We start from the raw sequence: 27,374 nt of genomic DNA on the forward strand, positions 1-27,374 counted from the left end.
GCTGAATCAGTACTATCTCTCATTCTGTGCTGAATCAGTACTATCTCTCATTCTGTGCTGAATCAGTGCTATCTCTCATTCTGTGCTGAATCAGTACTATCTCTCATTCTGTGCTGAATCAGTACTATCTCTCATTCTGTACTGAATCAGTACTATCTCTCATTCTGTGCTGAATCAGTACTATCTCCCATTCTGTACTGAATCAGTACTATCTCTCATTCTGTGCTGAATCAGTACTATCTCTCATTCTGTACTGAATCAGTACTATAATCAGTACTATCTCCCATTCTGTACTGAATCAGTATTATAATCAGTACTATCTCCCATTCTGTACTATAATCAGTACTATAATCTGTACTCTAATCAGTACTATTTCCCATTCTGTACTATAATCAGTACTATCTCCCATTCTGTACTATAATCAGTACTATCCCTCATTCTGTACTATAATCAGTACTATATTCAGTACTATAATCAGTACTGATCATAAGATAAGAAACTTTTCGTTTTCAAGGATTTTTTGTCATTTTTTTTTCTTGTGAAGTTCTGTCTCATTTGTGCCACTTCTTTATATGAACGCGTCTTATTTTTGTCCGTGTACTTTTTACTTCTTACTGTCATGATAGCTTGAATATTTTCATATCATTCTGAGCATCAGCTGTTGTCCACTCTGCCTGGATTTATACCTTTTCACAGATGACCATTTAGTTGTCCAGACAGTTGTTTTGATAACTCCATTATTGTTTCTTGTCTCGGTTGATTGGGAGTTACCAATTCACTCTTGCAACCTCTGCTTTTTTATTCTCAAGTTTCAGTCTTATTAACACAGTGATTGTTAGATTTCCTAATATTTTTATGTTCCCACTTTGAGAGTAATCTTACTAACGTATTTATGACTCTCCTCTACATCACATTTCCATGTTTTTGGTCTTCCATCCCAGACTCCATGGTCCTGGCAGTATTTCACCCTTATCTCTGTACCTATCCTCATCTTTAGATATTTCCTGGATGCTGTTGTTGTCTTTAATTCACAGCATTTCTTGCCATCTTCTTATTGCCCCTCTTTGGCCAGCTCAATTATGCTTCACATTCGTTCGGTTCTTGGTGATTGTGGGACCTTTATCTCATTTGTATTGAAGGTTCCTTTTTACATCTTTCAGAATAATATTCTGTCTCTTTATATTTGTGTCTGGCTTTTGTGTGATACATTACAAGACAAGCATATTTTTTTAGCTCACTCTTGACAGCCATTCACAGTTGCAGTTTTATCATTTCAAGTAGATAATTTGTTTCTGCTGGTTCATTTGCTACTTTCTTTTTCTATACTGTTTGACTTTCTTATTTTTATTCTTTTGTATTATCTGGTGTTCAAGGTTATTTACCATGTTTGCTGTATACAGAGTGGCTTTGTCAACAACTATCATTTTTTACCTGGCATTTCTCTTTTCTTGCTCTGATTCTTATGAATCTCTTCTGAGCCTTTCTGTTCAGTCATTCTCCTCACCTGGTTCCTCGTCCAAACTGTTCAGTCATTCTCCTCACCTGGTTCCTCGTCCAAACTGTTCAGTCATTCTCCTCACCTGGTTCCTCGTCCAAACTGTTCAGTCATTCTCCTCACCTGGTTCCTCGTCCAAACTGTTCAGTCATTCTCCTCACCTGGTTCCTCGTCCAAACTGTTCAGTCATTCTCCTCACCTGGTTCCTCGTCCAAACTGTTCAGTCATTCTCCTCACCTGGTTCCTCGTCCAAACTGTTCAGTCATTCTCCTCACCTGGTTCCTCGTCCAAACTGTTCAGTCATTCTCCTCACCTGGTTCCTCGTCCAAACTGTTCAGTCATTCTCCTCACCTGGTTCCTCGTCCAAACTGTTCAGTCATTCTCCTCACCTGGTTCCTCGTCCAAACTGTTCAGTCATTCTCCTCACCTGGTTCCTCGTCCAAACTGTTCAGTCATTCTCCTCACCTGGTTCCTCGTCCAAACTGAAACCTCTTTTTAGCTTTCATTGCTTTAGCTTGTCTTTCATTCTTCTGTTTTCTGAATCACTTTTGCTTCAAAATGTGTTTTTTTCCTTTTCTTTTTACAAGAAACATTGCTCATATGTTTTTGTCTCATGTGGTTTCTTTGTCTTTACCACAGGGACAGGTTGATTTTATTTCCAGACCACTCCTTTTTCCCCAAACTTGGGCTATCTATGCCTTCTGAATGAGGTATTGGACATATGATCAACCCCTGACATCTTTCTGTTACATTTGTTACAACTTTCTTCTGGCTGTGGATTTCATCATCTTTCAATCACCAGTTTACAGTCTTTCTAGAGGCTTTAAAGTTGTAACATATTGGTCATCTATTTTCTTGTAGTTTACACAGAAAATAAATGTGTACAATGGAGATAGTGGAACCCACTGCATGTTTGGTGTTGTCTCTTATGGATTACTTCTCTCTCAGAGAATTCAAATTGAGTAGAAAAAAAATGTGTTAAATCCATTTATTTCTCTCACTTTGAAATTGGTTCTTTTGTGAAAATTGTTACTATATTTTAACTTCAGGTTTATGGCTCCTTCCAAATCATAAAGTATAAGATATAGTTTCCTCCTGTTGAATCTGGCCAGCCCCTGCACTTCCTATTTATGATAAATCATTACACAGTCTCTCATTATGGGATCATGTTCACTTCTCTGATGTTCTGCTTTGTACAAATAACTACATCTTGTCTTCTTCTAGGGAAGTGAGAGAATCCTTGCTAAGCTAGTAGGGGAGATCAATATGGAGTGTTTCCCTTTACCTGAGTTTTGTCCCACTGATATGAGAAATAGTGGGTATACCCTTTTATTGGAAGTAGGGTGTGGTTGGCTACCTGGAAGGTTAGTACAGGTTATCCCTTTGATGTAAACTAGACTGTTCCTGGTTATAATAACTAACCGGATTGGCCTTGCATTCTCCTTGGAACACATCTGGGGTGATTCATTCCTCCTATTTCTCATGTGCTGTATGGTTTGACTTTTTACATTAGCCATGCTACAAGTATTAAAGAGGTTCTTTAGGCTGCATGTTTTTCCACTGTCACTTGTATTAAAGAGGTTCTTTAGGCTGTATGTTTTTCCACTGTCACTTGTATTAAAGAGGTTCTTTAGGCTGTATGTTTTTCCACTGCCACTTGTATTAAAGAGGTTCTTTAGGCTGTATGTTTTTGCACTGCCACTTGTATTAAAGAGGTTCTTTAGGCTGTATGTTTTTCCACTGCCACTTGTATTAAAGAGGTTCTTTAGACTGTATGTTTTTCCACTGCCACTTGTATTAAAGAATGTCTTTAGGCTGTATGTTTTTCCACTGCCACTTGTATTAAAGAGGTTCTTTAGACTGTATGTTTTTCCACTGCCACTTGTATTAAAGATGTTCTTTAGGCTGTATGTTTTTCCACTGCCACTTGTATTAAAGAGGTTCTTTAGACTGTATTTTTGCATACATGTATTTCATGCTTGATACAAATGTAGTTTCTTGTCAGTCAGTTTTTTCACAGCCCACACTTCCCTTGTGGCTGACATTCTTCATGAGTGTTTTGTTGCTTTATTATTAGGAAGGAGTTCATCTCCATAACCCTTTCCATGAGTTACCCAAGTTAATTCAGGCTAACCATTTCTTGCCATATTTTAAATTATTTGCCTGAATTTATTTACATGTTATCATTTATTACAATAGACTATGAACAAGCAAATTAAAACTTCACATTTTCAAGTTTAGTTTCCACAAAATGGCTGACATAAAAAAGGTTAATTTATTTATTTCATTACTTGAAAATGTATTTTAGACACTCAACCTTTTATAGGAACACCTTCCTTCTATTCCCACTTTGGTGGCAACCCTGGATTAAAGCATGGGCTTACTAAGCTGTAGCCCAGGGCCTTGCACTAATTAAGAGGCCTCAATCTATGACTATAAATGTATTGCATGTGGAAGTTCTGTCTCGAAAGGATTTCTATGAGCCTAGGGTCAATAAAAGTTTTAATCCGGCCTTGTTTGGGGATGTCTTTTTCTGCCTCTTCAAGAATTAGTTTTTGGTATACACTGCTTAAAGGAGTATTGTATTGTTTTCTTGGAGAGCTGCTATAGTTTCTTATTAATTACCTTGTGGACTGGTGCACTACACATTATTACGTGTAGACATAAAAGTTTTTATTTAAGCCCTTAGTGCATGTATGAACATTTTTTTTAAAGTAGCATGAGGTATTAATTAACTGTTCTGTGGAATAGTAACTGTATTTCATGTGACATTAGATGGATATCCTTACGTGTAGTTGACGTTTTTATTTCACGAGCAGCATTTATAAGAGTTGTTCTTGTTACTGGTAGATATATTAACTATTGCTGTTGTTGTCAGCGTAAACCTAAATTATGTGCTAGTTTACACCAACTGATTTAATATAACTATTTAATACATGTGACACTGAAGTTAAGAATGTTTGGGTTATGAACTAGTAATATATAAAGGAATTAGCTAACAAACCAGTAAACTTTTTGTAGACACTTGTAATTTCTTTTGTTCTAGTAACTGAAAGAAAAGCAGTTCACTGGTCTAGTCAGTTGTTTGTTTAGATATTGTTCACTGCTACTTCAGACATTTCTATGGATCTGTTGATTATAGCATTTTGAAATTGTATTATCTTATTTTCATGTTATTTATCAGTCCAATACAGTATTTATTTATTTAATATTAATTTATTTAATACAGTATATAATTGTTTATTTTGTGTCAACTTTTATTTACCTTGTAAATATGTACATTTAACATTCAACTATATTTTGACAACAAATATTATGAAATAAAAATCACCAAACATCTTGCACCTACATTTGGCTATACAATAAATATATATATATACACACACATATTATTAATGTTGCAAAATAAACATGAGTTATCTAATTAACAGTTCTCTTTATTTTTCTTTTTTGTTTGTGAAATACTATAGTGAGAATTCAATCCTGTGTGTTACTTGTTGTTACAGGTTTGAAATACTATGGTGAGAATTCAATCCTATGTGTTACTTGTTGTTACAGGTTTGAAATACTATGGTGAGAAATCAAACCTATCTGTTACTTGTTGTTACAGGTTTGAAATACTATGGTGAGAATTCAATCCTGTGTGTTACTTGTTGTTACAGGTTTGAAATACTATGGTGAGAATTCAATCCTGTGTGTTACTTGTTGTTACAGGTTTGAAATAGTATGGTGAGAAATCAATCCTATGTGTTACTTGTTGTTACAGGTTTGAAATAGTATGGTGAGAAATCAATCCTATGTGTTACTTGTTGTTACAGGTTTGAAATACTATGGTGAGAAATCAATCCTATGTGTTACTTGTTGTTACAGGTTTGAAATACTATGGTGAGAATTCAATCCTATGTGTTACTTGTTGTTACAGGTTTGAAATACTATGGTGAGAATTCAATCCCATGTGTTACTTGTTGTTACAGGTTTGAAATACTATGGTGAGAATTCAATCCTGTGTGTTACTTGTTGTTACAGGTTTGAAATACTATGGTGAGAATTCAATCCTATGTATTACTTGTTGTTACAGGTTTGAAATACTATGGTGAGAATTCAATCCTGTGTGTTACTTGTTGTTACAGGTTTGAAATACTATGGTGAGAATTCAATCCTATGTGTTACTTGTTGTTACAGGTTTGAAATAGTATGTTGAGAAATCAATCCTGTGTGTTACTTGTTGTTACAGGTTTGAATACTATGGTGAGAAATCAATCCTATGTGTTACTTGTTGTTACAGGTTTGAAATACTATGGTGAGAATTCAATCCTGTGTGTTACTTGTTGTTACAGGTTTGAAATACTATGGTGAGAATTCAATCCTATGTGTTACTTGTTGTTACAGGTTTGAAATACTATGGTGAGAATTCAATCCTATGTGTTACTTGTTGTTACAGGTTTGAAATACTATGGTGAGAAATCAATCCTATGTGTTACTTGTTGTTACAGGTTTTAAATACTATCGTGAGAATTCAATCCTATGTATTACTTGTTGTTACAGGTTTGAAATAGTATGGTGAGAAATCAATCCTATGTGTTACTTGTTGTTACAGGTTTGAAATAGTATGGTGAGAAATCAATCCTATGTGTTACTTGTTGTTACAGGTTTGAAATACTATGGTGAGAAATCAATCCTATGTGTTACTTGTTGTTACAGGTTTGAAATACTATGGTGAGAATTCAATCCTATGTGTTACTTGTTGTTACAGGTTTGAAATACTATGGTGAGAATTCAATCCCATGTGTTACTTGTTGTTACAGGTTTGAAATACTATGGTGAGAATTCAATCCTATGTGTTACTTGTTGTTACAGGTTTGAAATACTATGGTGAGAATTCAATCCTATGTATTACTTGTTGTTACAGGTTTGAAATACTATGGTGAGAATTCAATCCTGTGTGTTACTTGTTGTTACAGGTTTGAAATACTATGGTGAGAATTCAATCCTATGTGTTACTTGTTGTTACAGGTTTGAAATAGTATGTTGAGAAATCAATCCTGTGTGTTACTTGTTGTTACAGGTTTGAATACTATGGTGAGAAATCAATCCTATGTGTTACTTGTTGTTACAGGTTTGAAATACTATGGTGAGAATTCAATCCTGTGTGTTACTTGTTGTTACAGGTTTGAAATACTATGGTGAGAATTCAATCCTGTGTGTTACTTGTTGTTACAGGTTTGAAATACTATGGTGAGAATTCAATCCTATGTGTTACTTGTTGTTACAGGTTTGAAATACTATGGTGAGAAATCAATCCTATGTGTTACTTGTTGTTACAGGTTTTAAATACTATCGTGAGAATTCAATCCTATGTATTACTTGTTGTTACAGGTTTGAAATACTATGGTGAGAATTCAATCCTGTGTGTTACTTGTTGTTACAGGTTTGAAATACTATGGTGAGAATTCAATCCTGTGTGTTACTTGTTGTTACAGGTTTGAAATAGTATGGTGAGAAATCAATCCTATGTGTTACTTGTTGTTACAGGTTTGAATACTATGGTGAGAAATCAATCCTATGTGTTACTTGTTGTTACAGGTTTGAAATACTATGGTGAGAATTCAATCCTATGTGTTACTTGTTGTTACAGGTTTGGAATACTATGGTGAGAATTCAATCCTATGTGTTACTTGTTGTTACAGGTTTGAAATACTATGGTGAGAATTCAATCCTGTGTGTTACTTGTTGTTACAGGTTTGAAATACTATGGTGAGAATTCAATCCTATGTATTACTTGTTGTTACAGGTTTGAAATACTATGGTGAGAATTCAATCCTGTGTGTTACTTGTTGTTACAGGTTTGAAATACTATGGTGAGAATTCAATCCTATGTGTTACTTGTTGTTACAGGTTTGAAATAGTATGGTGAGAAATCAATCCTGTGTGTTACTTGTTGTTACAGGTTTGAAATACTATGGTGAGAATTCAATCCTATGTGTTACTTGTTGTTACAGGTTTGAAATACTATGGTGAGAATTCAATCCTGTGTGTTACTTGTTGTTACAGGTTTGAAATACTATGGTGAGAATTCAATCCTATGTGTTACTTGTTGTTACAGGTTTGAAATACTATGGTGAGAATTCAATCCTGTGTGTTACTTGTTGTTACAGGTTTGAAATACTATGGTGAGAATTCAATCCTGTGTGTTACTTGTTGTTACAGGTTTGAAATACTATGGTGAGAATTCAATCCTATGTGTTACTTGTTGTTACAGGTTTGAAATACTATGGTGAGAATTCAATCCTGTGTGTTACTTGTTGTTACAGGTTTGAAATACTATGGTGAGAATTCAATCCTATGTGTTACTTGTTGTTACAGGTTTGAAATACTATGGTGAGAATTCAATCCTATGTGTTACTTGTTGTTACAGGTTTGAAATACTATGGTGAGAATTCAATCCTATGTGTTACTTGTTGTTACAGGTTTGAAATACTATGGTGAGAATTCAATCCTATGTGTTACTTGTTGTTACAGGTTTGAAATACTATGGTGAGAATTCAATCCTATGTGTTACTTGTTGTTACAGGTTTGAAATACTATGGTGAGAATTCAATCCTGTGTGTTACTTGTTGTTACAGGTTTGAAATACTATGGTGAGAATTCAATCCTATGTGTTACTTGTTGTTACAGGTTTGAAATACTATGGTGAGAAATCAATCCTATGTGTTACTTGTTGTTACAGGTTTGAAATACTATGGTGAGAATTCAATCCTGTGTGTTACTTGTTGTTACAGGTTTGAAATACTATGGTGAGAATTCAATCCTATGTGTTACTTGTTGTTACAGGTTTGAAATACTATGGTGAGAATTCAATCCTATGTGTTACTTGTTGTTACAGGTTTGAAATACTATGGTGAGAATTCAATCCTATGTGTTACTTGTTGTTACAGGTTTGAAATACTATGGTGAGAATTCAATCCTATGTGTTACTTGTTGTTACAGGTTTGAAATACTATGGTGAGAATTCAATCCTATGTGTTACTTGTTGTTACAGGTTTGAAATACTATGGTGAGAATTCAATCCTATGTGTTACTTGTTGTTACAGGTTTGAAATACTATGGTGAGAATTCAATCCTATGTGTTACTTGTTGTTACAGGTTTGAAATACTATGGTGAGAATTCAATCCTATGTGTTACTTGTTGTTACAGGTTTGAAATACTATGGTGAGAATTCAATCCTATGTGTTACTTGTTGTTACAGGTTTGAAATACTATGGTGAGAATTCAATCCTATGTGTTACTTGTTGTTACAGGTTTGAAATACTATGGTGAGAATTCAATCCTATGTGTTACTTGTTGTTACAGGTTTGAAATACTATGGTGAGAAATCAATCCTATGTGTTACTTGTTGTTACAGGTTTGAAATACTATGGTGAGAATTCAATCCTATGTGTTACTTGTTGTTACAGGTTTGAAATACTATGGTGAGAATTCAATCCTATGTGTTACTTGTTGTTACAGGTTTGAAATACTATGGTGAGAATTCAATCCTATGTGTTACTTGTTGTTACAGGTTTGAAATACTATGGTGAGAATTCAATCCTATGTGTTACTTGTTGTTACAGGTTTGAAATACTATGGTGAAATTCAATCCTATGTGTTACTTGTTGTTACAGGTTTGAAATACTATGGTGAGAATTCAACTTGTTGTTACAGGTTTGAAATACTATGGTGAGAATTCAATCCTGTGTGTTACTTGTTGTTACAGGTTTGAAATACTATGGTGAGAATTCAATCCTATGTGTTACTTGTTGTTACAGGTTTGAAATACTATGGTGAGAATTCAATCCTATGTGTTACTTGTTGTTACAGGTTTGAAATACTATGGTGAGAATTCAATCCTATGTGTTACTTGTTGTTACAGGTTTGAAATACTATGGTGAGAAATCAATCCTATGTGTTACTTGTTGTTACAGGTTTGAAATACTATGGTGAGAAATCAATCCTATGTGTTACTTGTTGTTACAGGTTTGAAATACTATGGTGAGAATTCAATCCTATGTGTTACTTGTTGTTACAGGTTTGAAATACTATGGTGAGAATTCAATTCTATGTGTTACTTGTTGTTACAGGTTTGAAATACTATGGTGAGAATTCAATCCTATGTGTTACTTGTTGTAACAGGTTTTAAATACTATGGTGAGAATTCAATCCTGTGTGTTACTTGTTGTTACAGGTTTGAAATACTATGGTGAGAATTCAATCCTATGTGTTACTTGTTGTTACAGGTTTGAATACTATGAGAAATCAATCCTATGTGTTACTTGTTGTTACAGGTTTGAAATACTATGGTGAGAATTCAATCCTATGTATTACTTGTTGTTACAGGTTTGAAATACTATCGTGAGAATTCAATCCTATGTATTACTTGTTGTTACAGGTTTGAAATACTATGGTGAGAATTCAATCCTGTGTGTTACTTGTTGTTACAGGTTTGAAATACTATGGTGAGAATTCAATCCTATGTGTTACTTGTTGTTACAGGTTTGAAATACTATGGTGAGAAATCAATCCTATGTGTTACTTGTTGTTACAGGTTTTAAATACTATCGTGAGAATTCAATCCTATGTATTACTTGTTGTTACAGGTTTGAAATACTATGGTGAGAATTCAATCCTGTGTGCTACTTGTTGTTACAGGTTTGAAATACTATGGTGAGAATTCAATCCTGTGTGTTACTTGTTGTTACAGGTTTGAAATAGTATGGTGAGAAATCAATCCTATGTGTTACTTGTTGTTACAGGTTTGAATACTATGGTGAGAAATCAATCCTATGTGTTACTTGTTGTTACAGGTTTGAAATACTATGGTGAGAATTCAATCCTATGTGTTACTTGTTGTTACAGGTTTGAAATACTATGGTGAGAATTCAATCCCATGTGTTACTTGTTGTTACAGGTTTGAAATACTATGGTGAGAATTCAATCCTGTGTGTTACTTGTTGTTACAGGTTTGAAATACTATGGTGAGAATTCAATCCTATGTATTACTTGTTGTTACAGGTTTGAAATACTATGGTGAGAATTCAATCCTGTGTGTTACTTGTTGTTACAGGTTTGAAATACTATGGTGAGAATTCAATCCTATGTGTTACTTGTTGTTACAGTTTTGAAATATTATGGTGAGAATTCAATCCTGTGTGTTACTTGTTGTTACAGGTTTGAAATACTATGGTGAGAAATCAATCCTATGTGTTACTTGTTGTTACAGGTTTGAAATACTATGGTGAGAAATCAATCCTATGTGTTACTTGTTGTTACAGGTTTGAAATACTATCGTGAGAATTCAATCCTATGTATTACTTGTTGTTACAGGTTTGAAATACTATGGTGAGAATTCAGTCCTGTGTGTTACTTGTTGTTACAGGTTTGAAATACTATGGTGAGAATTCAATCCTGTGTGTTACTTGTTGTTACAGGTTTGAAATAGTATGGTGAGAAATCAAACCTATGTGTTACTTGTTGTTACAGGTTTGAATACTATGGTGAGAAATCAATCCTATGTGTTACTTGTTGTTACAGGTTTGAAATACTATGGTGAGAATTCAATCCTATGTGTTACTTGTTGTTACAGGTTTGAAATACTATGGTGAGAATTCAATCCTGTGTGTTACTTGTTGTTGCAGGTTTGAAATACTATGGTGAGAATTCAATCCTGTGTGTTACTTGTTGTTACAGGTTTGAAATACTATGGTGAGAATTCAATCCTATGTATTACTTGTTGTTACAGGTTTGAAATACTATGGTGAGAATTCAATCCTGTGTGTTACTTGTTGTTACAGGTTTGAAATACTATGGTGAGAATTCAATCCTATGTGTTACTTGTTGTTACAGGTTTGAAATAGTATGGTGAGAAATCAATCCTGTGTGTTACTTGTTGTTACAGGTTTGAAATACTATGGTGAGAATTCAATCCTATGTATTACTTGTTGTTACAGGTTTGAAATACTATGGTGAGAATTCAATCCTGTGTGTTACTTGTTGTTACAGGTTTGAAATACTATGGTGAGAATTCAATCCTATGTGTTACTTGTTGTTACAGGTTTGAAATACTATGGTGAGAATTCAATCCTGTGTGTTACTTGTTGTTACAGGTTTGAAATACTATGGTGAGAATTCAATCCTGTGTGTTACTTGTTGTTACTGGTTTGAAGTACTATGGTGAGAATTCAATCCTATGTGTTACTTGTTGTTACAGGTTTGAAATACTATGGTGAGAATTCAATCCTATGTGTTACTTGTTGTTACAGGTTTGAAATACTATGGTGAGAAATCAATCCTATGTGTTACTTGTTGTTACAGGTTTGAAATACTATGGTGAGAATTCAATCCTATGTGTTACTTGTTCTTACAGGTTTGAAATACTATGGTGAGAATTCAATCCTATGTGTTACTTGTTGTTGCAGGTTTGAAATACTATGGTGAGAAATCAATCCTATGTGTTACTTGTTGTTACAGGTTTGAAATACTATGGTGAGAAATCAATCCTATGTGTTACTTGTTGTTACAGGTTTGAAATACTATGGTGAGAATTCAATCCTATGTGTTACTTGTTGTTACTGGTTTGAAATACTATGGTGAGAAATCAATCCTATGTGTTACTTGTTGTTTTAGGTTTGAAATACTATGGTGAGAATTCAATCCTATGTGTTACTTGTTGTTACAGGTTTGAAATACTATGGTGAGAATTCAATCCTATGTGTTACTTGTTGTTACAGGTTTGAAATACTATGGTGAGAAATCAATCCTATGTGTTACTTGTTTTTACAGGTTTGAAATACTATGGTGAGAAATCAATCCTATATGTTACTTGTTACAGGTTTGAAATACTATGGTGAGAATTCAATCCTATGTGTTACTTGTTGTTACAGGTTTGAAATACTATGGTGAGAAATCAATCCTATGTGTTACTTGTTGTTACAGGTTTGAAATACTATGGTGAGAATTCAATCCTATGTGTTACTTGTTACAGGTTTGAAATACTATGGTGAGAAATCAATCCTATATGTTACTTGTTGTTACAGGTTTGAAATACTATGGTGAGAATTCAATCCTGTGTGTTACTTGTTGTTACAGGTTTGAAATACTATGGTGAGAATTCAATCCTATGTGTTACTTGTTGTTACAGGTTTGAAATACTATGGTGAGAATTCAATCCTATGTGTTACTTGTTGTTACAGGTTTGAAATACTATGGTGAGAATTCAATCCTGTGTGTTACTTGTTGTTACAGGTTTGAAATACTATGGTGAGAATTCAATCCTATGTGTTACTTGTTGTTACAGGTTTGAAATACTATGGTGGGAATTCAATCCTGTGTGTTACTTGTTGTTACCGGTTTGAAATACTATGGTGAGAATTCAATCTTATGTGTTACTTGTTGTTACAGGTTTGAAATACTATGGTGAGAATTCAATCCTGTGTGTTACTTGTTGTTACAGGTTTGAAATACTATGTGAGAATTCAATCCTATGTGTTACTTGTTACAGGTTTCAAATACTTTGGTGAGAAATCAATTCTATGTGTTACTTGTTACAGGTTTCAGTCAGGTTTTCACTGGATGCTTACACTACATCAAACTTTAAATGTTGGTCTGGGGCCTCTGGATAGTTGTGATCCAGATTTGTTCACTTCTGAGAGAAGGTGAATAGTGAATGCATATTTGAATGGATTAGATTCTGTTATGAAAGGATCACGATCTGCAGGAATATGCTGTTTGTTTTGTCATTCATTATTACAAGACCTGCAGGAATATGTTGTTTGTTTTGTCATTCATTATTATATTTTAACCATACACTTTCATACATTAACTTTTAACTTAGTTTCATTTAAACTTTATTTATCAGTTTTAGTTGACTCTATCACAAAATCCTGTCTGGGAGAATCTGAAACAAATTATAAAATAAGTAAGATTAGTTGTAACCATCAAATCTATCTTTTCCAGAAAGAAAATGTTAATATTGTTCATGACATTTCTTTTGGTTTTTATTCCTACCTTTTATGGTTGCAAAGAAATCAGGAAATTATAGATTAATGAAAGCTTTTTCTTTACTTATCTTTTCCTGGAGACATCTTATTTTGAAATAGGAGTGAGTTGCTGAGGGTATTTTTGGATAAAAATGATGGATATACAGGATGTTTTTTCTTTCATAACCATATTCATTTGTAATATTTTTTTGTTTATCAGTGGTGGAGATGAACCTTTAGAATCTCATGCATTTACTGCCAGAAACACCCCTTCTGCACTGAAGATGATGGCTTCATTTTATATAAACATTTCCTGAGGTTGTACTTATATTTATTGGCAACACCTCCAACGAGATATTCATTTTTAGTGGTATCTTACTTCAGACCTGTTGGTGACATCACTATTGTATTTATCCAGTTTTAGTAGAACTGAGACTTTACTCTGACAACATCTCTTTTTCTTTCTTATCTTTAGAGCATGCCATCTCTTTTAAAACCCTTCCATCTAGGTTAAGGTTTGTGATAAGGAATCAACATTCATTTGGTTAGGACTCCTCCTGGTGTTTTCACTTTGGGCCATTTAGTTTGCTTGTCTCAAATTCTTTCTATCCCACCATCTTATGTCAAATAACAAGATAATTCTGTGATGGTAATTTACAAGAAATGTAGTACTCATTTTCTACAACCTTTGTTTTGCTGAAGCTTTTTGGGCATCATTCTCAACATCTACTTCTTTGAGATATATTTCTGGTGTGATGATCGATCATCTTGGTATACTCATATCCTCAGGAGTTGTTGACTTATCCCTCACAAAATAGACTCTAACCTTTAGTTTTTCAGTGGCTGTGCAAATTGTGGGTCATTCAGTAATTGAAGCTTTCTTATCAGGGAACTTCCATCTTATTATATTTTATTCACTTCCAGTTCCAGAAGCACATGTTTTGGACATGGATGCCCTAAGTAAGTTTGTGAAAACATTTTCATTTATACTAACCTCTCACCTTAATTATTCTTCAGGTCCTTGTCAAGATTAGTTATGTCAAATGCCAAGTTCTCCTTGACACTCTACTTTGGCCAGCTCAGCCATATTATGTCCACTTTCTAGTAGGGAAGCCATTCCATTACTGACTTCATCTTGGGAACTTTGTTTGAAAAGCCTAAATTTTTTTTATCAAATATCTTTAAAGATAGCTTACTATTGACAGTACTCTTTCTTTCTTGGTGGGTCATCAAACCCACCAGGGCACATTTTGGTGTTTATTCTTTAGACACAGTATTTTCTTGTCCAACTCCTCAACAAGTTGCTTCTTTCTTCATGTTTTTATATCATGATTGTGGCTTATCACCTTTATCCAGATCTTATACTTTAGAAACCAACATTCCCTTTTATCCAAAAGCCTATTTTGAACTTTTTATCTTTGATGAATCCAAATTCTTAGACACTTCTATAACTTTCTCATTAGATTATTACTCTTATTTTTAAACACTTCTGTAACTTTCTCATTAGACTATTACTCTTATTTTTAAACACTTCTGTAACTTTCTCATTAGACTATTACTCTTATTTTCAGACACTTCTGTAACTTTCTCATTAGATTATTACTCTTATTTTAAACACTTCTGTAACTTTCTCATTAGATTATTACTCTTATTTTAAACACTTCTGTAACTTTCTCATTAGATTATTACTCTTATTTTTTAGACACTTCTGTAACTTTCTCATTAGATTATTACTCTTATTTTAAACACTTCTGTAACTTTCTCATTAGATTATTACTCTTATTTTTTAGACACTTCTGTAACTTTCTCATTAGATTATTACTCTTATTTTTAAACACTTCTGTAACTTTCTCATTAGACTATTACTCTTATTTTCAGACACTTCTGTAACTTTCTCATTAGATTATTACTCTTATTTTAAACACTTCTGTAACTTTCTCATTAGATTATTACTCTTATTTTAAACACTTCTGTAACTTTCTCATTAGATTATTACTCTTATTTTTTAGACACTTCTGTAACTTTCTCATTAGATTATTACTCTTATTTTAAACACTTCTGTAACTTTCTCATTAGATTATTACTCTTATTTTTTAGACACTTCTGTAACTTTCTCATTAGATTATTACTTTATTTTTCTTAACTTTTACCTTTAAATATATTTATTTTATTGCTTGCAGTAGACATTAAATGCTCTGATATCAATTTCTTTGACACTGTACATTCCTTGTTTCATGGGAATATTTGTACCTGTTTCATGCTTTTCTACTTAAACCTGGAATGTAATAGAAGGTAATCATTGTTTTTATCTGTTTCATTATCTGTCTCATATTTTCTTTCTGAGAGAACTTTCTATTTGTTCACTTATGCAGTTGATCCATTTTACTTACGGTGATGTTTGGTTACATTCTTAAAAGTGACTTTTGGATTATTTCCCTAATTAATGTTGTCTTTGGTATCTCAGTTCTAGTGCCATTTAGAAGCTATGTTACAGGCCATTAGAAGCTATGCTACAGACCATTAGAAGCTATGCTACAGACCATTAGAAGCTATGTTACAGGACATTAGAAGCTATGTTACAGGCCATTAGAAGCTATGCTACAGACCATTAGAAGCTATGCTACAGACCATTAGAAGCTATGTTACAGGACATTAGAAGCTATGTTACAGGCCATTAGAAGCTATGCTACAGACCATTAGAAGCTATGCTACAGACCATTAGAAGCTATGTTACAGGACATTAGAAGCTATGTTACAGGCCATTAGAAGCTATGCTACAGGACATTAGAAGCTATGTTACAGGCCATTAGAAGCTATGCTACAGACCATTAGAAGCTATGCTACAGACCATTAGAAGCTATGTTACAGGACATTAGAAGCTATGTTACAGGCCATTAGAAGCTATGCTACAGACCATTAGAAGCTATGCTACAGGCCATTAAAAGCTATGCTACAGGCCATTAAAAGCTATGTTACAGGCCATTATAAGCTATGTTACAGGCCATTTAGAAGCTATGTTACAGGCCAGTATGTCAATGACTATCATTATGTTTTTGATGTTTTGTTTATACCACAAGTAATGTTACTTTGACTTCAAGATTTTGTATGTTTCATAATTATAAGCTTTATCTAAAACATCTACAAACATTACAGTTTCAAGATCATAATATTAGACTACTAAAAAGTCATTAATATGTTTAAGCTAAAGTTTTGCTGTGTTTTTTGTGTGTAAGTAAAACTAAAGATACTTGAATGAACATGACATATCTTTCATTTCATTGATTTGTTTTTGTGTATTGTGAAAAAAGAAGTCAATTTTATGGTGATTCTATATGGCTTACACATTTTTTGGCCTCAGTATTAATTTTTGTATATCCATAATTATACATCTGTTATTCAACAGTACTTTTTAACATTACATTGACAATATAATGGTCAAAGTAAGTTTAACACTTTTCAACAGTACTTTTTAACATTACATTCTCAATATAATGGTCAAAGTAAGTTTAACACTTTTCCTGTTTAACACTTTTCCTTGAAGTTTCTTCATTACTTTCTTACTTTCAGACTGTTTTGTGATTTCTATTGTTAATAGGTACAAGGGTTAAATATCGATTATTCCTTTGTTATTACTCATTATTCAGGTTTCTGAACTAAATGATGCTGAAAAAGGTTCCTTTTCACTGGTCTACTACTTATAACTGAAGATACCTCCAGTGTTTCCTGTTTTGTGTGAACTACAGAAGGTAGCTATCATACAGGAATAGAAATAGACTGATGCTCATTCAAATTAAAAATAATGAGTTGAGTAATAAAAGATTTGTTTTAAGATAGTCAGGAATGACCTATGAAAGATTTTATTTGATAATGAATTATAAGTTTAAAATTTAGAATTTTATATTAAAATTCCTTCAAAAGACTTTTGGTTTAAATACATTTTGTAAATGTACTTGTTCAGTTTTTTTAGTAATTTAGCACAGACAGCAGCTTTAGGCTTAACAAATATGCGTAATATTTCAGTTATTTGGATTGTTAAAATTAAAAATGGTAATACATTTTGATTACTATTACTTTTGTGAGTCATGATACTAATAAAATAAACTTAACTAACTTGAAATAATGAAAATAATAATCAGAAATCCTTATGGCAATACTTCTATTACTGGAATAATAGATGGTATTGATAATTGAAAATACTGATTTTGTGTATTTGATTCATTTTGTGGCATTATAAATTTATTAATAATTTTAATTACTTTATAGTTGGAATAAATAAACTGTTCACAGATCTCATTGATAAACTTTCACACAGAGACGTGTTAAACTGTTCACAGATCTCATTGATAAACTTTCACACAGAGACGTGTTAAACTGTTCACAGATCTCATTGATAAACTTTCACACAGAGACGTGTTAAACTGTTCACAGATCTCATTGATAAACTTTCACACAGAGACGTGTTAAACTGTTCACAGATCTCATTGATAAACTTTCACACAGAGACGTGTTAAACTGTTCACAGATCTCATTGATAAACTTTCACACAGAGACATGTTAAACTGTTCACAGATCTCATTGATAAACTTTCACACAGAGACGTGTTAAACTGTTCACAGATCTCATTGATAAACTTTCACACAGAGACGTGTTAAACTGTTCACAGATCTCATTGATAAACTTTCACACAGAGACGTGTTAAACTGTTCACAGATCTCATTGATAAACTTTCACACAGAGACGTGTTAAACTGTTCACAGATCTCATTGATAAACTTTCACACAGAGACATGTTAAACTGTTCACAGATCTCATTGATAAACTTTCACACAGAGACGTGTTAAACTGTTCACAGATCTCATTGATAAACTTTCACACAGAGACGTGTTAAACTGTTCACAGATCTCATTGATAAACTTTCACACAGAGACGTGTTAAACTGTTCACAGATCTCATTGATAAACTTTCACATAGAGACGTGTTAAACTGTTCACAGATCTCATTGATAAACTTTCACACAGAGACATGTTAAACTGTTCACAGATCTCATTGATAAACTTTCACACAGAGACGTGTAAAACTGTTCACAGATCTCATTGTTTATCCTGGGAATCATAATTTTATAATAAATAAAAATGTATTTGGCTAAATTATCATTTAAATAGTTTGTACTCATCATGGGAAAACCTTGAATAAGGGTTTATCTATTTTAGTTGACAGGAGTTATAGATAGATTTTAGTTTCTTGTGAATTTATTTTGATTTATGATATTAAGCAATTCTTTTTGTTAGTTGGATGTGCTAGATCTTTTCAACACTTAAGTTCTGATCCAGTTTATTATAATAAATATATTATGGAATCAAATTGTTTTCTAATTTCATTTGATTGTGACTTATTGCACTGTTTTATTTAATAAAGATACATATTTTTAAAGTTGAGCTTGAGATATTTGACAACTAATAACCCATAAATATTTTCATTGTTTACTCACTTGACGTCCCCAGGTAGGACAGTATAAGGATTTTAGTATCAGGACTTCAGTTCCTCTTGGTGAACATTGCAGATAGCCCAAAGTGGTTTCGCTATGAAAAATGCAGTTATTTCGTCATTTTACATTTTACTTTTGTGCTTCATTTAGGTAACACCAAGGAATGCATCAGAAAGTGATGCTGATCTCAGCTCATCCATATTGATTAGTTTCAGTTTGATATTATTTATTTTGAAAATACTAAATCTATGTGCTTTTGACTGTGTATCTACTTAATAATTCTTTCCATATATGGTCAGTTGACATGACCTTAAAGTAGCTATCATAGTTTCCTTACTCTAACTTTAAACATGTTTTGTGTATCTTAACAAAATGTTTAATAAATGTTACAAGTCTTTCGTACACATAAAATGAAGTTTGTTTAATTATTTATCTTTACTGAAGATTTGTCTCTGAATATAAATTATTCATATACTTATGAAGCTTTTTCTTAAATTCACTTCAATTTACTGCCTCTACAACATCTAAAGGCAACCTATTCCAAAGACCAACCACCCTGTTAGAAAAAAGAAATTGTCATGGCTGAAGATAACTCCTACCATACCAAGATTTATACTAGTGTTCCCTTGTCCTACTGTTCTCACTGTTAAATATGAAAAGATAAGATGGATCAGCATTATCAATTCCATATAAATTATACATAAAATTATGATAACCCACATGTATTATCTTGTATTTACCATAATTAAAGCCCATCTACCATTTATCCGCCCAATTCACAAAATGATGTAAACCTGTTTGTAAATCAGCAACATCCTCTTCACAACTAACAACATCCAAGTTCTTAATATCACTTAAGTCATTTATTGACTTTTATTTCATCTATCACTGAAGTACATTTAAAACATCAAAGGTCCTAACACTGAACACTGACGTACCCCACTTGTGACATTAATCCAGTTTGACTGAACTCTATTTATAACAATCCTCTGCTTACTTTCATCCATCTACTCTTAGATTCAGTTTGCTAACTTATCTCCCACATGCATAGAGAAAATCATTTTTATAAACCTTTTAGGTGGCACATTGTCAAATACTTTCTGGAAATTCAGATATAACAAATCTACACCCTAAGCCTTATCTACTTATTCAGTAACCTTTTCAAAAAGTGTCAAAAGGTTTGTAAGGCAAGATGTTTCCTTAGTGAAACCATGTTGACTATCCAATAAATTACTAAACTTTGTTAAATGACTTAACAAAGCATCCTTTAACAGACTTTCCTAAACGTTTCTCACAACTGAAGTAAGCCTAATGGGTCTATAGTTTCTCACAGCTGAGGTAAGCCTAATGGGTCTACAGTTTCTCACAGCTGAGGTAAGCCTAATGGGTCTATAGTTTCTCACAGTTGAGGTAAGCCTAATGGGTCTATAGTTTCTCACAGCTTAGGTAAGCCTAATGGGTCTGTAGTTACTGGGACAATTTTCATCACCTCCCTTGATGAGAAGAGTTATGTTAGATAACTTCCAATCCTCTTGTATCCTCTCACTGTTCAAGGACTGACAAAAAGTACAAGTAGCTCACATATCTAATCTTTAATATTTTTCACAACCATTGTGTAAATGTTATCTTGTCCAAGAGCCTTATTGTTTTCTAAACTTCACAGTTTTTTCTTAACCATCTCAGAATTAATGTGGCCATTTTGTTTGATCTCATCTACATTCATCAACTGTTCAAGATGTGAAATAATGCTTAAATATTCATAAGTAAAAACCAAAGAAGAAACATAATCATCAGGTGGCTAGACTTCATTTATCACTCATGTGTCCTACACACATTTTAAATTTTATTAGTTCTTGAAGGGTCATCATTTTGCATCATTTGTTTTAATTATCAGAAGGCAGACACGACGTCACCACTCTAGCAGGGGAGAATGATAACACCTTCAACATTACCACTCTAGCAGGGGAGAATGATAACACCTTCAACATTACCACTCTAGCAGAGGAGAATGATAACACCTTCAACATTACCACTCTAGCAGGGGAGAATGATAACACCTTCAACATTACCACTCTAGCAGGGGAGAATGATAACACTTTCAACATTACCACTCTAGCAGAGGAGAATGATAACACCTTCAACATTATCACTCTAGCAGGGGAGAATGATAACACCTTCAACATTACCACTCTAGCAGGGGAGAATGATAACACCTTCAACATTACCACTCTAACAGGAGAGAATGATAACACCTTCAACATTACCACTCTAGCAGGGGAGAATGATAACACCTTCAACATTACCACTCTAACAGGGGAGAATGATAACACCTTCAACATTACCACTCTAGCAGGGGAGAATGATAACACCTTCAACATTACCACTCTCGCAGAGGAGAATGATAACACCTTCAACATTATCACTCTAGCAGGGGAGAATGATAACACCTTCAACATTACCACTGTAGCAGGGGAGAATGATAACACCTTCAACATTACCACTCTAGCAGAGGAGAATGATAACACCTTCAACATTACCACTCTAACAGGGGAGAATGATAACACCTTCAACATCACCACTCTAGCAGAGGAGAATGATAACACCTTCAACATTACCACTCTGACAGGGGAGAATGATAACACCTTCAACATTACCACTCTAGCAGAGGAGAATGATAACACCTTCAACATTACCACTCTGACAGGGGAGAATGATAACACCTTCAACATTACCACTCTAACAGGAGAGAATGATAACACCTTCAACATTACCACTCTAGCAGAGGAGAATGATAACACCTTCAACATTACCACTCTAGCAGGGGAGAATGATAACACCTTCAACATTATCACTCTAGCAGGGGAGAATGATAACACCTTCAACATCACCACTCTAGCAGAGGAGAATGATAACACCTTCAACATTACCACTGTAGCAGGGGAGAATGATAACACCTTCAACATTACCACTCTAACAGGGGAGAATGATAACACCTTCAACATCACCACTCTAGCAGAGGAGAATGATAACACCTTCAACATTACCACTCTAGCAGAGGAGAATGATAACACCTTCAACATTACCACTCTAGCAGGGGAGAATGATAACACCTTCAACATTACCACTGTAGCAGGGGAGAATGATAACACCTTCAACATTACCACTCTAACAGGGGAGAATGATAACACCTTCAACATCAACACTCTAGCAGAGGAGAATGATAACACCTTCAACATTACCACTCTAGCAGAGGAGAATGATAACACCTTCAACATTACCACTCTAACAGAGGAGAATGATAACACCTTCAACATCACCACTCTAGCAGAGGAGAATGATAACACCTTCAACATTACCACTCTAACAGGGGAGAATGATAACACCTTCAACATTACCACTCTAACAGAGGAGAATGATAACACCTTCAACATCACCACTCTAGCAGAGGAGAATGATAACACCTTCAACATTACCACTCTATATGTTTATAATGATAAAGTAAGACTCACAAACAACTGTGAAAAAATTTGTTCGTACAAGTCAGAAAAATGAACTGGTGGGAAAAGTTTGTACTTTAAATCATGTTTACCAAGACCAAAATTAAAAGGTACTTTAAATCATGTTTACCAAGACCAAAATTAAAAGGTTGTACTTTAAATCATGTTTACCAAGACCAAAATTAAAAGGTTGTACTTTAAATCATGTTTACCAAGACCAAAATTAAAAGGTTGTACTTTAAATCATGTTTACCAAGACCAAAATTAAAATTCTGAAATTAGTATAAATCTTTGCAATATCCATCAAGAACAAAGAGAGATACCAGATTCAAAGGACACCAACTCAGAAATGTATCTCAGGGCAGCTGGTATGGGTATTAACACTTTTACTATTAAAGCAGAGAACAACATTTCGACCTTCTTAGGTCATCTTTGTTAAAATATTACTATGCACATTTATTTGATTTTACAAACAAATTCTTGGTGTGAACTTTATGAAGAACATTTTATAAATCATGGACGAGATGAGGAATTTTCTGTTTCAGATGTGCATTTGCCATATTAATAATTTTATTGCAGTTTGTGTTGAATAAGGTTTAATTTACAAACAGAATTATTTCCAACATTTAAACAAAATATTTACTGTTTTTACCCCTTATGTAAATTTACTGACAGTGTGTTGAACTTCCTGCTGAGCTCTCAACAATATACAGTGGAACCCCTCTAAAGCAGCCACTTTCAGGACTAAGACAAACTGGCCTGATTAGAGGGGTTTCACTGTACATAATTAGTGATTATGTAAACCAAAAAAGGGACTTCATTGAATGACCGCTTTCAAGGGGTGACCAAAGCTGAGGGGTGGCTGCTTAGAGGGGTTTCACTGTACATAATTAGGGATTATGCAAACCAAAAAAGGGACTTCATTGAATGACTGCTTTCAAGGGGTGACCAAATCTGAGGGGTGGCTGCTTAGAGGGGTTTCGCTGTAGTGTCTAATAATCATATTAGCTGGTTTAGCCTAAAACTGAAAGGCTATAACAAATGTGTTTCCTTTATTGATTTCAAAATAAATCTGGTTAGTTTGAACACCTCATATGTTGCTGTTTGACCAAGTTTAATGGAATAACTTATTGCATATGACATCTCAAGCTTTACATCTTTAAGAGTATAGAATAAGCATGCATATGAATGTGTTTTTGTTTATAAATTTTGTATATTTTCTAGATTTAAAATGATTTCTGTGGATGGGATTTCACAGTAGAATGTGTGTATGATATCAAAGTAAATGATTTTAATTATTTTTTAAATCCTGTATCTGATTCGTCGTTTTTGTGTTTGTTGGTATAAAGAAGTCCTTTTTGTGTTAGAAATATGAAAATCACCAAGAAGCAGTTATTGAGAAACTGGCTAAAGTATTTAAGAATACAAAAGTGGTCTGTGTCAAATAAAAGCCACAACAAAAGCAAGAGTAGCATTTGTGAAGTACCTGGATCAAACAACCAATCTTGAAGAAGATACAAGTGAAGTACCTGGATCAAACAACCAATCTTGAAGAAGATACAAGTGAAGTACCTGGATCAAACAACCAATCTGGAAGAAGATACAAGTGAAGTACCTGGATCAAACAACCAATCTTGAAGAAGATACAAGTGAAGTACCTGGATCAAACAACCAATCTGGAAGAAGATACAAGTGAAGTACCTGGATCAAACAACCAATCTTGAAGAAGATACAAGTGAAGTACCTGGATCAAACAACCAATCTTAAAGAAGATACAAGTTTTTACAATATATTGGTAAGTTGGATGAAAATATTTGTATAACAAAATATTCTAAGTAAATGTTTCAAATATTAATATGACTAACATGCTTGTAAAATAGGTGAAACTTAAAACTGTTTGTCAGTTTTAAGATTTCCTTCAGTATTTTGCCTCTGCTTAAAACAAACAGAAACAACTAAGCTAATGAGCTACTACTAGGGGGATAAAACTACCTCACTTGAAGTAAATACCCTATGTTGCCATCTTGATTCAGTGTTTTAAAATGTTAAATTTCGTGATATTTTTCCATTTGTCTGTTTGTGTATATATACAGAAAATATACCGAGAAAACTTACAAATAATAATATGCACATTGTATATAATGTATACAAATATGGAGTTTTAAATTCTTTTTTTTTCATAACTGAAAGAGATGTCATCTCATGGTGGGTACATCTTAGAATGTTGTTTTGTTTTATTCTTCCTATTACAAACTTTTTGTTTTATTTTTAACTACAACATAACACTCATATGTTCAATACCTTTTCTGCAATTGGTGTAAGAGTGAAGGTCTCATGGTATATTGTCAAGAAGATTGTTCTCAATTAATTTAGACATGGTATAATGTCAAGAAGATTGTTCTCAATTAATTTAGACATGGTATATTGTCAAGAAGCTTGTTCTCAATTAATTTAGAGGAAAATTCTAAACAGATATCAAACATTTTTTTGTATGATATAATTAATTAATTAATTAATTTTTCTTTACCAAGTTACTAAATCTTATTTTTATATACATCTCTCTGTTTATTTATATAGAACTGTGACATCTGTGGTGTACTACCTTCAGTAGGGGAATCTATCTGTGATCCCTGTGGTGTACTACCTTCAGTATGGGAATCTATCTGTGATCCCTGTGGTATACTACCTTCAGTAGGGGAATCTATCTGTGATCCCTGTGGTGTACTACCTTCAGTAGGGAAATCTATCTGTGATGCCTGTGGTGTACTACCCTCAGTAGGGGAATCTATCTGTGATCCCTGTTTATCAGAAGGTAATACATGATAACATTCAATCTACTGTTAAATACGAGAAAGACACAAATACACTTTATTTTTTTAAGCTTTAAAACACCTATTTATTGGTTAATTTATTTCAGTGCAATGTTTCATCTCTGACAGTGAGACATGGTCATGTATAATAGTTAAGATACAAGTAGTTAAATAATATATTTGTTTTCTTAACTTCATAATCCAGGTAGAAAATCAAATTCAAACATTGTAGAGTGTAACACTTGATTTTATGACAATATTGAGAATTTGGTAAGGCAAACCAGGCTTGACCAGTGAACCCAGCGTGAAATGTATTTCGAATAATTTTCACTAAATCAGCAATTATTGCAACATTAGTGGTGATAACTTGAATCATTTTGATACAGATGTAGAATGTTTTATCAAAAGTCAATCTTCAGTGATGTTTGTTGCATTTTTTCTCTTTTGTGTAATCCTCATTGTAACTCTTGTTCATAGAATTTAAGGGCCTGTAGGGATAAAATGCTTCTGAAATATTGGATAAAGTATACAACTCAAGAATATCTTTATTTACATATAAAAATAAAATTGGTTTTGAATTACCACAACTGTTTAAGATGTTGTGAATAGTCATATGAACAAATAATTTTTCACCAGACTAAGTCCTGTCAGACATATTTATTTCAGTAGTTCCAAAATGAATATGTTATGGTTAAGTTTTATAGTAACTTAAATATTCTTTGTATGTGAAGTGTGTAACATCACTCTTTGGCTTTATTATGTGAAATGTGACTGTCTCCATATACTGTACACGTAGACCCATGTTAAGAGCTACTATGTAGAAAGAAGTGGCACCATCAGATGTGTGTGACTAGTTTCACACATTCATCATTCTCCATAGCAGTTTGCTACCATACATTTAAGGAATTTTAATTTGCTATAGTTTGTTATCAATAAATAAAAATCAAGGTGTCAACCATATTAGTTTTTTTGGGTTTCCATTTCTTTTACACAGAGGGATATGAAATGAATATGATGTTTTATTGAGATAAATTAAAAATATATTTATGTCTGTATTTTGTAGCAGCGTGAATTTCATGTTAGGCCTCAACATACATTCGTTTATAAAGTGACTGTTTATCAGCTTATAATTCTTAGATAGATCAATGTTTGAGCCAGACTAAGATGTTAGTACTGAGATAATGTTAGCTTGAAATCATGTAACTTATTATACTGCACTAAGATGTTAGTACTGAGATAATGTTAGCTTGAAATCATGTAACTTATTATACTGTACTAAGATGTTAGTACTGAGATAATGTTAGCTTGAAATCATGTAACTTATACTGTACTAAGATGTTAGTACTGAGATAATGTTAGCTTGAAATCATGTAACTTATTATACTGTACTAATATGTTAGTACTGAGATAATGTTAGCTTGAAATCATGTAACTTATACTGTACTAAGATGTTAGTACTGAGATAATGTTAGCTTGAAATCATGTAACTTATTATACTGTACTAAGATGTTAGTACTGAGATAATGTTAGCTTGAAATCATGTAACTTATTATACTGTACTAATATGTTAGTACTGAGATAATGTTAGCTTGAAATCATGTAACTTATTATACTGGATTAAGATGTTAGTACTGAGATAATGTTAGCTTGAAATCATGTAACTTATTATACTGTACTAAGATGTTAGTACTGAGATAATGTTAGCTTGAAATCATGTAACTTATACTGTACTAAGATGTTAGTACTGAGATAATGTTAGCTTGAAATCATGTAACTTATTATACTGTACTAATATGTTTGTACTGAGATAATGTTAGCTTGAAATCATGTAACTTATACTGTACTAAGATGTTTGTACTGAGATAATGTTAGCTCAAAATCATGTAACTTATACTGTACTAAGATGTTAGTACTGAGATAATGTTAGCTTGAAATCATGTAACTTATTATACTGTACTAAGATGTTAGTACTGAGATAATGTTAGCTTGAAATCATGTAACTTATACTGTACTAAGATGTTAGTACTGAGATAATGTTAGCTTGAAATCATGTAACTTATACTGTACTAAGATGTT

At 33.1% G+C, this 27,374-nt stretch overlaps 1 long non-coding RNA gene across 1 annotated transcript in view; it reads left to right on the plus strand.

Moving 5' to 3' along the window:
- LOC143248451 (uncharacterized) overlaps window positions 1-19,390 on the plus strand; it is a 30,397-nt gene extending 11,007 nt beyond the window's left edge. The window contains exons 2-3 of the long non-coding RNA XR_013026989.1: window positions 17,152-17,253; window positions 19,142-19,390. This is a non-coding gene — a long non-coding RNA (uncharacterized LOC143248451). The remainder of the gene's footprint in view (window positions 1-17,151; window positions 17,254-19,141) is intronic.
- The last annotated feature ends 7,984 nt before the right edge of the window (window positions 19,391-27,374 follow it).

Source organism: Tachypleus tridentatus, chromosome 4, assembly GCF_004210375.1.
Source record: "Tachypleus tridentatus isolate NWPU-2018 chromosome 4, ASM421037v1, whole genome shotgun sequence".
Lineage (NCBI taxonomy): Eukaryota > Metazoa > Arthropoda > Merostomata > Xiphosura > Limulidae > Tachypleus > Tachypleus tridentatus.